We start from the raw sequence: 13808 nt of genomic DNA on the forward strand, positions 1-13808 counted from the left end.
AAGCGATGAGCAATCCACTAGAGTACCTTTTGGATCTCTGCTGGGGAAAGGTCAAGAACCCCTCACAATCACCATAATCGAAGCCGAAGACAATCACCGACCTCCGCTCAATGATCTTTGCTACTCCAAGCCATCTAGATGGCGGGAACCACCAAGAGTAACAAGTGAATCCTACAGCGAAACACAAACACCAAGTGCCTCTAGATGTAAACACTCAAGCAATGCACTTGGATTCACTCCCAATCTCACAAAGATGAAGAATCAATGATGGAGATCAGTGGGATGGCTTTGACTAAGCTCACAAGGTTGCTATGTCAATGAAAATGACCAAAAGTGTGAGCTAGAGCTGGTCACACACCTTAAATAAAGTCCCCAATGAAATAGAGCCATTGGCTCCTCTGTCCAGTGAAACATGGGCTGACCGGACATGTCGGTCAGGTTGACCAGACGTTGGACCTCTATGTCTGGTCACCCAATGCTCACCATGTGTCATCAATCTCAAATGTTGATCGCCCAATCTCAACGGCTAGTCTGATTAACGCCACATGTTAAGTTGCGACTGGATGCACTGCCCAAAGTGACCAGACGCTCCAACACTAGAGTCTTGTCCTTTCCAGTAAGGTTCCACATGCATTTTTTCATGACCGAACACGTTGGGTGGCTCATGACCGGACCCAGGCCTATGTTCGGTCAACTCAGCCTCTCTCTGTTGCTTGCGTCAGCGTACGTCACTAGGTGACTGAACACACCCCCTACGTGTCTGGTCCCACTTTCTCTTCAGCTTCTAGTCAAAGGACCGAGGGCGGCCTTCACTGCGCGCCACTGACCAGATGCGGGGTCGGAGTCCGGTCACTGCCCAAGGCAGAGTTCGGTCAATACGAAATTTCTCCTTTAGACCCCAAACTTCACCACCCTTGATTAAATATGCCAACCAACAAGTGTATCACATTGTGCACATGTGTTAGCATATTTTCACAAACATTTTCAAGGGTGTTAGCTTTCCACTAGATCCTAAATGCATATGCAATGAGTTAGAGCATCTAGTGGCACTATGATAACCGTATTTCGATACAAGTTTTACCCCTCTTAATAGTACGGCTATCGATCCTAAATGTGATCACACTCGCTAAGTGTCTCGATCACTAAACCAAAAAGCTCCTATCAATTTCACCTTTGCCTTGAGCTTTTTATTTTTCTCTTTCTTATTTTCCAAGTCCAAGCACTTGATCATCACCATGGCATCACCATCATCATGTCATGATCTTCATTTGCTTCACAACTTGGAATGTGCCATCTATCTTATAATCACTTTGATAAATTAGGTTAGCACGTAGGGTTTCATCAATTCACCAAAACCAAACTAGAGCTTTCAATCTCTCCCTTTTTGGTAATTGATGACAACCCTTATATGTTGCTTGAATCCATGTTGCTTGCCCAAGCATATTTACCATGTGTAAAAGGATATGGACAAGTTTCATGAATCCTATATGGTAGCAATTGCTCCCCCTTTGAAGCGTGATACCAATCGGAGTGCACCAATATACCATCCTTAGCACCATTAGTAACTAGACATACACAAAAACTAGAATACCCCATGAGATCAACATTAGAAGTAAGGGTATAGTTTCCATAAAATGAACATAAGTCTAGTTTCTTAACCTATGTATGCTAGTTTTTTATTTCATCATTCAATCCTACAACTAGCATATACCACACAAGCATGGATATTAAAATTTAAAACTTGTGCCATGCAAGCAAACATATGAAATGCACAATCAAATGCATCCACCAAGTTATATTGAAATTTAAAACTTGTGCCATGCAAGCAAACATATGAAATGCACATTCAAATGCATCCACCAAGTTTATGAGCTTGCTCCCCCTACTTGTGTGTTCAAAATTTTAATTGATCCCATTACTTTGTCATATCTCTCCCCCTATGTTATTTTTTTACTATCTTTACTTTGTCATATCTCTCCCCCTATGTTATCTTTTCACTTTCTTTACTTTGTCATATCTCTCCCCCTATGTTATCTTTTCACTATCTTTGTACACTACTATCTTTATACACCATTTCTCTCCCTTTGTCATCAATGACCACAAAGGTTCAAAATGTAGATAGGTTGAGATTATCAATGTCAATTAATGAGGTGAGGATCATTTTCCCAAATTTGGTTCAATCTAGAATATTTGCCAAAGATATTTAACTCGGTTTGATCCAAGGACAAGCTTCTTCACACCTCCAAATAAGGGTTATATTGTACCATGTTGAGTTAAACACTTATAGCTCATTTTCTAGATCAAACACTAGGTTTATAAGCCCACAAATATGTTATATGCTACCACTAGACCAAATTAAGCATAGAAGCAATAGTGGTACCATACAAACATCAAAATTATTTGATTTTCATAAATGAGCCTATTAAATGTGAAAGATGACTAGATGCACTAAACATGTCCTTAGCAAGGATGTATGCAATGCTAATCAACTTTTACCTTGGATTGCTTGAAGGAAAGGCATGTCGTATAAGTGGGGGTGCATCAACACATATTTGAGAAATCCAATATGTTCAACTCATTCCTTAGCTTGCAAAACCTTTTCTCATCCAATGGCTTGGTGAATATATAGGCAAGTTGATCTTCGGTGCCTACACTCTCAATGCAAATATCCCCTTTTCGTTGGTGATCTCTTATGAAATGGTGGTGGACATCAATGTGCTTTGTTCTTGCATGTTCAACCAGATTGTTGGTTAACTTGATTGCACGCTCATTGTCACATAGCAATGGCACTTTCTTGAACATTGATTCCAAAGTCACTCAAGGTGGCCTTCATCCAAAGTATTTGTGCACAACAACTACTGGTGGATATGTATTTAGCTTCGGCGGTTGATAACAAAACACTATTTTGCTTCTTTGATGACCATGAAACAAGTGATCTTCCCAACAATTGGCATGTGCCTGAGGTGCTCTTTCTTTCAACCTTGCATCCCACATAATCTGAGTCAGAGTGACCAACTAGCTCAAACTTTGCTCCTTTGGGATGCCACAAACCAACATTTTGTGTATGCTTCAAGAACCTCAATATTCTCTTTGTAGCCTTCAAATGACTTTCTCTTGGTGAGGCTTGAAATCTTGCACATATGCATACACTAAACATGATATCCAGCCTTGATACGGTCACATAGAGTAGGCTTCCAATCATAGACCGATACAATTTTTGATCCACCATATTGCCACTTGCATCACTATCCAAGTTGCCATTTGTTCCCATTGGTGTACTAATAGCTTTACTATCACTCATGCCAAACTTCTTGAGCATATCTTTGATGTACTTGCCTTGACTCACAAATGTACCGTTCTTCAATTGCTTGATTTAAAGACCAAGGAAGTAACTTAACTCTCTAATCATGGACATTTCAAACTCATTAGCCATCATCTTTCCAAACTCTTCACAAAAGTCTTGATTGGTTGATCCAAATATGATGTCATCAACATAGATTTATAACACAAATAAGTCTTTGCCAATCTTTTTAGTGAAAAGAATGGTGTCAACCTTGCCCATCATAAACCCTTTAGAGAGTAGAAAGTCCCTTAATCTCTCATACCATGCTATAGGTGCTTACTTCAAGCCATACAATGCCTTCTTCAACTTATACACATGGTCATGCTTTTTGTCATCTTCAAAACTGGGAGGTTGTTCAACATATACTTCTTCATTGATGTAACCATTGAGAAATGCACTCTTAACATCCATTTGATAGAGTTTGATGTTGTGGGCACAAGCATAGGCTAGTAAGATTCTAATTGCTTCCGATCTAGCAACTGGGGCATATGTTTTTCCAAAGTCAAGGCCTTCAACTTGTGTATATCTTTGTGCTACCAATCTTGCTTTGTTCCTTACTACTATCCCATCTTGATCTTACTTGTTTCTAAAGACCCATTTGGTTCCAATCATATTGTGTCCCTTTGGTCTCTCTACTAATTCTCATACTTAATTTCTTATGAAGTTATTCAATTCTTCATGCATAGCATTCACCCAATCAACATCCTTCAATGCTTTATCTATCCTTTTTGGTTCAATAGATGACACAAATAAGAAATGCTCATAAAATAAAGCCAATCTTGATCTAGTTTGCACACTTCTTGAAATATCACCAATGATAGTGTCCAATGGATGATCTCTTGCAATATTTGTTGATTAGAGTATTGAAACATGATTGCTTGCACTTGCTTGATCATTGGGTTGAGATGATGTACTAGCCACTTGATTTTATTCATTGTCATGAGAGTCATTTGTGTTAGCTTGATTTGTATCATCTTGCACATTTGAGTTAGAGAGCACTTGCACTTGATCATCTTCATCATCATTCACTTGCCTAGGCCTCAACTCACCAACATCCATGTTCTTCATGGCATTTGAAAGTTGAATGCTTCTAACATCTTTCAAGTTCTCATTCTCTTCTTGTGAACCCTTGGTTTCATCAAATTCAACATCATGAACTTCCTCAAGATTACCACTATTAAAATTCCAAACTCTATATGCTTTGCTTGTAGGGAATAACCAAGTAGGAATCATTCATCACATTTCTTATCAAACTTGCCCAATCTAGTGCATTTCTTCAAGATATAACATTTGCAACCAAAGACTCAAAACTATGCAATATTGGGCTTTCTACCATTCAAGAGCTCATATGGTGTCTTCTCTTTTAAGGGTGACAATACAGGCGGTTTGCTACAATAGCAAGTGGTGTTGATAGCTTTGGCCCAAAAAGATTGACTCACATTGTACTCACTAAGCATAGACCTTGCCATATCAATGAGTGTTCTATTCTTCCTCTCAACAAGGCCATTTAATTGTGGAGTGTACTTGGCTAAGAATTGATGTCTAATTCCAAATTTGTCACACAACTCATCAATTCTAGTGTTCTTGAACTCACTACCATTGTCATTTCTAACTCTATTGATGGTTGTTTCAAACTCATTGTGAATGCCCTTGACAAATGATTTGAATGTTACAAACACATCACTTTTGTCCACTAGAAAGAATACCCAAGTGTATCTAGTATAATCATCCACTATCACAAAACCATATTTGTTACCACTAATGCTAGTGTATTGTGTTGGCCCAAATAAATTCATGTGCAATAATTCAAATGCTTTACTAGTGCTCATCATGCTTTTCTTAGGATGGGTGTTTCCAACTTGTTTGCTGACTTGACAAGAGCTACAAAGCTTATCCTTCTCAAACACAATATCTTTCAAGCCTCTAACCAAGTCATGCTTAAACAATCTATTCAATTGTTTCATTCCAACATAACCAAGCCTTCTATGCCATAACCAACCCATACTAGACTTAGTGAACAAATATGTTACCAATTGAGCTTCACTAGCATTGAAATCAACCAAGTATAGATTCTCATACCTAAAGCCTTTGAAGATCAAGTTAGAGCCATCTACACTTATGATCTCTACATCATCTACCCCAAATATGCATTTGAATCCAAGATCACACAATTGAGCCAAGGATAGCAAATTGAAGTTCAAGCTCTCAACAAGCAACACATTGGAAATGCCCATGTCATTGGATATTGCAATCTTACCAAGCCCCTTGACCTTGCCTTTGCCATTGTCACCAAATATAATACTATCATAACCATCATTGCCATTGGTGTTGATTGAGTTGAACATTCTTGCATCATCAGTCATGTGTTGAGTGCACCCACTATCAAAAACCCAATGCCTTCCTCCAGTTTTGTAATTGACCTACAAAGGAAGATCAATTCTTTTTATGTGCCTAAACTTGCTTGGGTCCTTGAAGGTTAGTGACCAAGCTCTTTGGCACCCAAATGGCTTTCTTCTTTAGCCCATCCATGGTGTATCAATGAACTTACCTTTCACACCATTTGTACCTTTGGTAAGCACATAGAAAGAATTAATCTTAATTGAGGATACATTAGCATTCTTGCTCTTGTTCTTGTACTCATACTCTTTATGACCAACTTGCTTGCAACTAGTGCAAAACTGACCATTGTTCTTCACAAAACTAGTCTTGTGAGAAGCAAAGGTCGCCTTGTCTTTCTTGGGGGTATAGCCCAATCCTTCTTTGTAGAGAGAAGCCCTTTGGCTACCCAAGCACATAAGCAAGCGGTCCTCACCACCATAGGCCTTAGCCAAGGTGTGAGTAAGCTCATTGACCTCCTTCTTGAGGGTCTCATTCTCAACCATTTGTGAGGCATCACAAGTAAAACCATCACTACTAGATGAGGTGTAAGTAGAAGTGCTACAAGAAGGGTTAGTGGGAGCAACAATGATAGGCTTATAGAATGATTCATCAATTAAGTCACAAGTTAAGCCTACATTACATGTCTCAACATGCTTTTTCTTATTTTGATCATCAAGCAAATAGGAATGAGCTTTTTTAAGCTTCTTGTGAGCCTTGCCAAGCTTCTCATGGGCTTCCTCTAGCCTCTCATGAGATGCATTGAGCTCATCAAAGGCTTGCTTAAGGGCTTTTAGTTCCTTACGCAAACTTTTGCATTCCCATCTCTTAATGTCGAAGTGTTCTTTAGCATCATCTAGCATGTCAAGTAGTTCATCCTTAGTTGGTTCATCATTATCACTATCACTTTCATTTTCATTATCATGTTCCTCATCACTTCCATCATCACAAGTTTGTACCTTAGTGGCCTTAGCCATGAAGCATGATGGAGTGTCGAAGAGAGAAGGCTTCTCATTGATAGCAATGCTTGTAAGTGCCTTCTTTTTGGTGGTCTTGTCATCATCACTATCATCATCATCACTTGAGGAAGCATCACTATCCCAAGTGACCACATATGAACCACCCTTCTTCTTCTTCTTGAAGATCATCTTGTCCTTCTCTTTCTTTTCCTTCTTGTCCTTCTTCTTGTTCTTCTTATTGTCATTATCATTGTCGATATTGTATGGGCATTGAGCAACAAGATGGTCCTTGCTTCCACAATTGAAGCACCTTCTTGACTCTTCCTTGTTCTTGGATGAAAAATTCTTTCTTCTAGCACAGTAGCCCTTCTTCATCATGAACTTGCCAAATTTCTTGACAAAGAGAGCCATCTTCTCATCATCCATCTCATCAAAGATCAAGTCTTCATCTTCACTTGATGATTCTTGCTTTACCTTGCCCTTGGATGATGTGGCCTTGAATGCCACACTCTTCTTCTTCTCATCCTTCTTCTCATCTTTCTTCTCCTTCTTTTCTTCCTTCTCATCATCATCTCTATATGTATCATCAGTCATTATATCTCCCAATACTTGGTTTGGTGTCATGGTGTCCAAACCATTCCTCACTAGAATAGTGACCAATTTACCAAATCTTGAGGGTAAGCATCTCAAGAACTTATGGGAGAAGTCCTTGTCCTCCACCTTCTCACCAAGTGCTTTGAGATCATTGATAAGCACTTATAACCTATGAAACATCTTCGATACACTCTCATCCTCCTTCATCTTAAAACTAGCAAACTTCTTCTTGAGGATATATGCCTTGACACCCTTCATGGCTTGAGTGCCCTTAAATGATTCCTCCAACTTCTTCCATGCTTCATGAGCCATATCAATGTTCTTGATTTGCTCAAATATTCTCTCATCAATAGCATCATGAATGGCACTAAGAGCAATGTCATTATTTTGGAGAAGCACTTCTTCGGTGGTGGTGGGGTTCTCCAAATCCTCTATCTCAATCTTGATCTCCACCACCTTCTAAACTTTTCTATTGATTGACTTGATATATGTTGTCATCTTAGCCTTCCAATAGGGATAGTTTGAGCTATCAAATTGAGGTGGCTTCTTGGTGTTGTTGATTTGAGCCATTTTTTTACACCGAAGGTTGTTAATCCTCAAACCACGGTGACCATGGCTCTGATACCACTTGAAAGGTCCTAAGGGCTAGAGGGGGGGTGAATAGCCTATTAAAATTTCTACAACAACACTTAGCAAACCGGTTAGACAAGTATGAGGCAAAGCAAGTGTTACGCTAGTCTACTAAAATGCAAGCCACCTACCACAATTCTAGTTTATATAATCTCTAGCCACATAATGGCTATGTCACTACACTAAGTTAGTGTGCTCTTAAAGGCTAACTAAAGAGCCACACTAACCAAACTAACAAGCTCTCATGACTAGATACACTAAAGAGCTTGACAACTAATTTACGGTAATGTAAAGAGAGAGAGCAAGATGGTTATACTGCCAAGTCGAGGAATGAACTAATCAATCACAAGAATGAATACCAATGAAGACCAATCACCTCGAAAGCAAATGATGACACAATGACTTTTTATTGAGGTTCACTTGCTTGCCGGCAAGCTAGTCCTCATTGTGGTGATTCACTCACTTGGAGATTCACGCGCTAATTGGCATCACACACCAAACCCTCGATAGGCTGTGGCACAACTAACACAAGATGAGGATCACACAAGCCACGAGCAATCCACTAGAGTACCTTTTGGCTCTTCACTAGGGAAAGTCAAGAACCCCTCATAATCACCATGATCAGAGCCAAAGACAATCACCAACCTCCGCTCAATGATCCTTGCTGCTCCAAGCCATCTAGGTGGCTACAATCACCAAGAGTAACAAGTGAATCCCGCAACAAAACATCTAGATGCAAACACTCATGCAATGCACTTGGACTCACTCCCAATCTCACAAAGATGAAGAATCAATGATGGAGATGAGTGGGAGGGCTTTCACTAAGCTCACAAGGTTGCTATGTCAATGCAAATGGCCAAAAGTGTGAGCTAGAGCCAGTCACATTTCTTAAATAAAGCCCTCAATGAAATAGAGCCATTGGCTCCTCTATCCAGTGAAACACGGGCTGACCGAACGTGCTAGTCAGGTTGACCAAATGCTGGGCCTCTATGTCCGATCGCCCGATGCTCGCCATGTGTCATTAGCCTCAAATGCTGATTGCCCGATCTCAATGGCTAGTCTGCTTCACGCCACGTGTTAAGTTGTGATCAGACATGCTGCCCAAAGACCGAACGCTCCATCACTGGAGTTCGATCATTTCTAGTATGGTTTGAGAGGCGGTTTTTCGTTACCGGACTTGTCCGGTGGCTCATGACCAGACCTAGGCCTATGTCCGGTCAACTCAGCCTCTCTCTATTGCTTGCGTCAGTGTATGTCACTAGGTGACTAGACACACCCCCTACGCATCTAGTCCCTCTTTCTCTTCAGCGTCCGGTCAAGGGACCGAGGGCGGCCTTCATTACGTGCCACTGACCAGATGTAGGGTCAGAGTCTGGTCACTACCCAAGGCAGAGTTTGGTCAATACAAAATTTCTCCTTTTGACCCCAAACTTCATCACCCTTGATTAAATGTGCCAACCACCAAGTGTATCACCTTGTGCACATGTGTAAGCATATTTTCACAAACATTTTCAAGGGTGTTAGCTTTCCACTAGATCCAAAATGGATATGCAATGAGTTAGATCATCTAGTGGCACTATAATAACCGCATTTTGATATGAGTTTCACCCCTCTTAATAGTATGGCTATCGATCCTAAATATGATCACACTCGCTAAGTGTCTCGATCACTAAACCGAAAAGCTTCTATCAATTTCACCTTTGCCTTGAGCTTTTTATTTTTCTCTTTCTTCTTTTCCAAGTCCAAGCACTTGATCATCACCATGGTATCACCATCATCATGTCATGATCTTCATCTGCTTCACAACTTGGAACATGCCACCTATCTCATAATCACTTTAATAAATTAGGTTAGCACATAGGGTTTCATCAATTCACTAAAACCAAACTAGAGCTTTTACTAGGGTGGGCGACCCATCACTAGCTTGTTCTGGCTCCTCATAGCGGACCAATGGCTTGTGATGATTGCTGGTGAAGAATCCCATTGTTACCAGCTCTCAGCCAGACGCCATCTTCGCTAGTGCATCGGCTGCCTCGTTGAGATGCCTCGGGATGTGTTTGAGCTCAACACCATCGAACTTGTCCTCTAGCTGGTGGACTTCTCAGCAATATGTAGCCATCTTGGCATTGTGGTAGCTTGACTCCTTCATGACTTGGTCGATGACCAGCTAGGAGTCACCTAGAACATCAAGGTGTCAGATACCCAACTCGATGGTGGTGCATAGGCCATTGATGAGCGCCTCATACTTGGCCACATTGTTGGAGGAGGGGAAATGGAGACAAACCATGTACCTCATGCATACCCTGAGGGGTGAAACAAAGACTAGTCCCGCGCTGGTGCCTTTATCAGTGATCCATTGAAGTACATTGTCTAGTACTCTTGGTCGACGACCGCTGATGGCATTTGGACCTTGGTCCACTCTACAACGAAGTCAGCCAGCACTTGTGACTTGATGTCCGTCCAAGGGGCATACAAAATGCCTTGACCCATCAGCTCAAGTGCCCACTTGATGATTCTTGCCATGGCATCCTGGTTTTGGATGACCTCATCGAGAGGGAAGGACCTCATGACCATCATTGGATGTGACTCGAAGTAGTGACGCAACTTCCTCTCAGTGATAAGGATAGCATATAGGAGCTTTTGGATCTGGGGGTAGCGGGTCTTGGAGTCAACAAGACCTCGCAAATGAAGTACACGGGACGCTGCACTTTGAGGGAGTGTCCCTCTTCTTCTCGCTCTACCACCAGGGCGGTGCTGACTACTTGCATGGTGGCCAAAATATAGAGCAGAAGTGGTTGTCCATTGAATGGGAGGACTAGGATTAGGGCCTTCGTCAAAAGCTGCTTGACCGTGTCAAGTGCCTCCTGGGCCTCGGGCATCCATTCAAAACGGTCAGCCTTCTTCAAGAGCTGATAGAGGGGGAGACCTCGTTCACCGAGGCATGAGATAAAGCAGCTGAGCACGGCGAGGCTCCCTATAACTCGTTGTACCCCCTTTATGTTCTAAATCAGGCCCATCCATGTGATGGCTGAGATCTTCTTCGGGTTGGCTTCGATGCCATGCTCAGAGATGATAAAGCCCAACAGCATACCCCTTGGGACTCCAAAACCACACTTCTTGGAGTTGAGCTTAATGTCATTTGCTTGGAGTTTTGTGAAGGTCTGCTCAAGGTCGGCTACGACCTGGTCAGCCCATTTGGACTTGACCATGATGTCATCCATGTAGGCCTCAACAATTCACCCGATGAGGTCCTCAAAACACTTGAGCACACAACACTGGTACATAGCCCCTGTGTTTTTAGACCGAACGACATTGTGACACAGCAAAATGATCCAAATAGGGTGATGAAAGATGTCGCGAGCTGGTCAGACTCTTTCATCATGATTTGATGGTACCCGGAGTATGTATCAAGGAAGTAAAGGGTTTCGCTCCCTGAGGTCGAGTCAACTACTTGGTCTATGCGTGGTAAAGGAAACGGATCCTTTAGACACGCTTTGTTGAGACCCATGTAGTTAACACACATTCTCCATTTCTCACTCTTCTTTCATACAAGAATGGGATTGGCTAACCACTCAGGGTGGTATACTTCCCTAATGAATTCGGCCGCTAAAAGCTTCACAATCTCCTCATTGATGGTCCTGCGCTTCCCTTCGCTAAAGCAACGCAAGCGCTGAATCACCGGCTTGGAGCCTGGCTGGATCTTCAAGGCATGCTCGGTGACTTCTCTTAGAATGTCTAGCATGTCTGAGGGTTTCCATGCAAAGATGTCTCTATTGGCGTGGAGGAAGTCGACGAGCGCGCTTTCGTATTTAGAGGAAAGTATGTTGCCAATACGCACCACTTTGCTCTTAGAGCTACTGGGGTCTATGAGGACCTCCTTGGCTCCCTCCACTGGCTCAAAAGACCTAGCCGACTGCTTGAGGTTGGGTGCTTCTTTGGCGACCTCCTTAATGATGGACGCAAGCTTCATGGAGGCGATGATTGCTATGGCGTGTTCACAGCACTCGACGTCGCACTCGTAGGCATGCTAGAAGGAGGTGCCAATGGTGATGACCCTGCATGGTCCTGGCATCTTCAGCTTTAGATAGGTGTAGTTGGGGACAGCCATGAACTTCACGTAGCATGGACGTCCTAGGATGGCGTGGTAGGTTCCATTAAATCCGACCACCTCAAAGGTAAGGGTCTCAATCCTATAATTGGGTGGATCCCCAAAGATGATGGGTAGATCGATCTACCTGAGTGGCACAGCCTACTTTCCAGTCATGATGCCATGGAAAGGTGCCCCGGTCGGCCGGATTCATGCTCGGTCAATGCCCATGGCATCGAGCATTTCTGCATGCATGATGTTGAGGCTGTAGCCTCCAACCATCAGTACCTTGGTAAGTCGCTTCATGCCAATGATCATGTTGACCATGAGCGGATATTGTCCTGGCTACATAATGCATTCTAGGTGGTCGGTCCGATCAAAGGTTATGGCAGACTCTGACCATCGAAGGAAGGTAAGCATGGCCGGCTCAGCTGTATAGACCTCGCGGCACGCAAGCTTCTGGTGATGCTTGGAGTCATAGGCCGCCGACCCTCCAAAGATCATGAGGCAGCCATCTAGTGTTGGAAAGTCGCCATCCTTCTCAGCATCATATGTGGCTAGGTTGGGGTCCCTCCTGTGCTCCCCCTTGTTGGAGCCTCCGGACAAAAACTACTTCTTGAGGCCGCAATCCTTGTATAGGTGCTTGATAGGGAAAGCATGGTTGGGCATGGCCCTTCGAGTAGCTTCTTGAAGTGGTCTGGGGTACCCTTTATGGGCTTCTGTCCCCCCTTGCGGTCAACGGTGGCCACGAGTGAGCTCTCGCACCGCTGCTTGTTCTTCTTGCTAGGACAGTTGGAGGTGCCTTCACCGGCGTCCTCGTCCCACTTTGCCTTGCCCTTGAGGCGGTCGAAGATCGCTTCGACCGCTTCCTTGCTTAAGGCATGGCTAGTGGCGATGTCAAGGAGCTCCTTGGTAGTTCATGGGCCCTTACATCCTAGCTTATGGACCAGGGACTCATAGGTGGCCCCGGACAGGAAAGCTCCTATGATGTTGGTGTCGGCAACGTTGGGCAACTCGTTGTACTACCAGGAGAAGCGCTGGATGTACCCATGAAGGGTTTCCTTGACCTTCTGTCGGTAGTTTTTGAGATCCCATGGATTCCTAGGATGCTTGTATGTGCCCTAGAAGTTCCTCCATGAAGATCTCTTTTAGGTCCACCTAACTTTGGATTCTGTTGGGCAGAAGGTGTTCCAACCATGTTTGTGCTGAATCGAACAGGAACAATGGAAGGTTGTGGATAATGAAATCATCATTATCCGCTCCACCAGCATGGCGAGCAAGCTGATAATCCTCGAGCCACAGTCCGGGGTTCATTTCCCTAGAGTATTTTGGGATATTGGTTGGTGGTCGGTACCATGGTGGGAAGACGGCATTGAGGATGTGTCGGCTGAAGGCCTAAGGTCCTAGCAAGTCGGGGCTCAAACTTTGGTCCTCGCCATAGTCGTATCGTCTACCATGACAAGGGGGTAGCCATGACTAGCTCCCTCCCTCGCAACACTATGGGTACGCCTATAGGCGTTGAGGGTGTCCCGTGCATCATGGTGGTGGCCGAGACGCTCATGCACTAGGACCATGGCGCGTGGCCTGCCGCCTTGCGGCACCTGGTGCACTGACGCATCCTTGTCGGGTTGCTCTGAGGGCATGCACTGGCTAGCATCGAGTTCGCGTCATCGGGACAACAAGCTCTCAGCCTGCTACGTCGCCGCATGCTCGAGTAGCATGTGAATCTCGCATTGGGCCCGACGATCCTTGGGCGTCGTGGACCCTGAAAGCCCCTGGAGTAAGGCCGCCATAGCAGCGATGTTCTGGCTTGCCCGAG

The sequence above is a fragment of the Miscanthus floridulus genome, chromosome 17, assembly GCF_019320115.1.
Source record: "Miscanthus floridulus cultivar M001 chromosome 17, ASM1932011v1, whole genome shotgun sequence".
In the NCBI taxonomy this organism is placed as follows: domain Eukaryota; kingdom Viridiplantae; phylum Streptophyta; class Magnoliopsida; order Poales; family Poaceae; genus Miscanthus; species Miscanthus floridulus.